The sequence below is a fragment of the Acanthisitta chloris genome, unplaced genomic scaffold (genome assembly GCF_000695815.1).
Source record: "Acanthisitta chloris isolate BGI_N310 unplaced genomic scaffold, ASM69581v1 scaffold14515, whole genome shotgun sequence".
Taxonomy (NCBI): Eukaryota; Metazoa; Chordata; class Aves; order Passeriformes; family Acanthisittidae; genus Acanthisitta; species Acanthisitta chloris.
Genome location: NW_008674362.1, coordinates 612 through 2310, shown reverse-complemented (window position 1 = coordinate 2310; position 1699 = coordinate 612). Strand labels below are relative to the sequence as shown.

General features: G+C 60.9%; 1 protein-coding gene across 1 annotated transcript in view; it reads right to left on the bottom strand.

Annotated features, from left to right (window-relative positions):
* Positions 1 to 1699, bottom strand: part of LOC103802789 (SAM and SH3 domain-containing protein 3-like) — a gene marked incomplete at its 3' end in the record, with an annotated part of 3204 nt that overhangs the window by 946 nt on the left and 559 nt on the right. The gene's annotated exons all lie outside the window — the stretch shown is intronic.

Sequence of the window (1699 nt, the reverse complement as noted above, 5' to 3'; positions counted from 1 at the left end):
CACCCCCCACCCCCCGCCTCCACCGGTCTGCCCAGCCCAGTGCAATGCCAGTGCTGGAAGAGTTTTTTGTCTGGCACAGTCTCTCCCATCCCAGTCCCCTGCAGGAGCCGCTGTGTGCTGTGAGTCCCCAAAACCTGGGACACAGAGCCCGTTCATTACTCTCAGTGCCTGAATGCCCACTTGGCACAGTGTTCCCGGGGCAGGGGTGCTCTGTTATGGAGCCTGGCACTGCCGAGTTGGGAGCAGCCCAGAGCTGTGCTATGCAGCCTTCCTGGCACATGGGCTGGGCACCTGTTGGGGAAACACGGGACTCTGCAGCACCACAGCCCCACTCAGCACCCACAGGTGGGCAGGCAGCAAAGGGCTGAAAGTGCAAAACCAGCTGCATCCCTGCCACTGACGCCGTGGTGAGCTCCAGGACTGAGTGTTTCCTATGTTTTCTGCCTGTGTCAGCGCATAGCCCAGAGAGTGCCCCAGCACCACTACCTTTGTGCCAAAGCCAATGAAGTAGGTTTTGAATCTCAGCCCTGATGCACCCCTCCATCCCTGCCGCTTTCAGTCTTCCCTGTGACCACTCCTGCCTCCCTTCTCCATGTCCGTGGGCACCTGTCCACATGGGAAGGGTTTCTCCATGCTGGGAGTGCCCTTTCTGCTGGCTAGCTGGAATCCCTGCATGGCCACACAGTCCCGGGACTCCCTCATGCCTGGATGTCAGCACCAGAACTCCATAGGAGCTGGCGTGCGTGTTGGGGCCAGGAGAGCTTGGCTCCCGCCGCCAGGATGCTCGGAGCGCTCAGAGTGCACACTGTGGCGCTTGCTCTGCCCCCACCGCAAACAGTGATTTCCGTTCTCGAGCAGCTCTGCCGGCTCTGAGCTTCTGCAGCAGCTGAGGCCCTTCCCAGCCCTGTGCATCCTGGCCGTGCTCAGGATCTGTCCCTTCCTCATCCTCCTCATCAGCTTCACTGAACATCCTTCAGCACCTGCTTTTGCCATTCCTTGCAGAGGGTTGGCTCGGGGAGGCACACCTCGCTCCATCCCTGCTGTAGCTTCACATTGCAGAGCCAGCTCCAGGTGCATCCGTGCAGAGGAGACACTGGTGATTGCCTGAACCCACCAGATTCAGGTGAATTTAACCCCCTGGGGCTCTCTCTGCAGAAATAAAACAGCCCTACAGCCAGGAAAGTTGCTGCCCTGGGGTTGGAGGAGCCCTGGAAAGCCTGGCAGCAGATGTGAGCTGGGGTGGCCAGGCCCCCCCAGAACTCAGAAACGAGAGGGAAGTGAGAGCTGCTGCGGCTGGGCAAGGGCCAGGGGATGCCTACTGGGACCTGCCGGACTGGATGGGCCATCCCCGTGCAGGGAGGGGGCTTCACCCAGATTTCCCACGGGAGTTCCCAGCACAGAGGAGCTGCCATGGTGGGATGCGTGCCTGCCATGGGCAGGACCACGCACCAGGCACTTGCCCTACTCCCTGCTGTGACTCACCAATGCGGGTGCCAGCCCAGCAGGGCTCAGCAAGAGCTGAAATGCCAGCTGGTGTGAGACCTGGCAGGTGGATGAGGGGCTTGTTGTGACCCTCACCGGTGACTCCAGCCTCCAGACATGGTGTCACAGGGTGGTATATGCCATGCCATGTTGGGGACTCTGGAGAAGCCATGGTGCTGGCAGCTGGTGCTGCTGTGGCTCCCATCTCAGAGTGGAG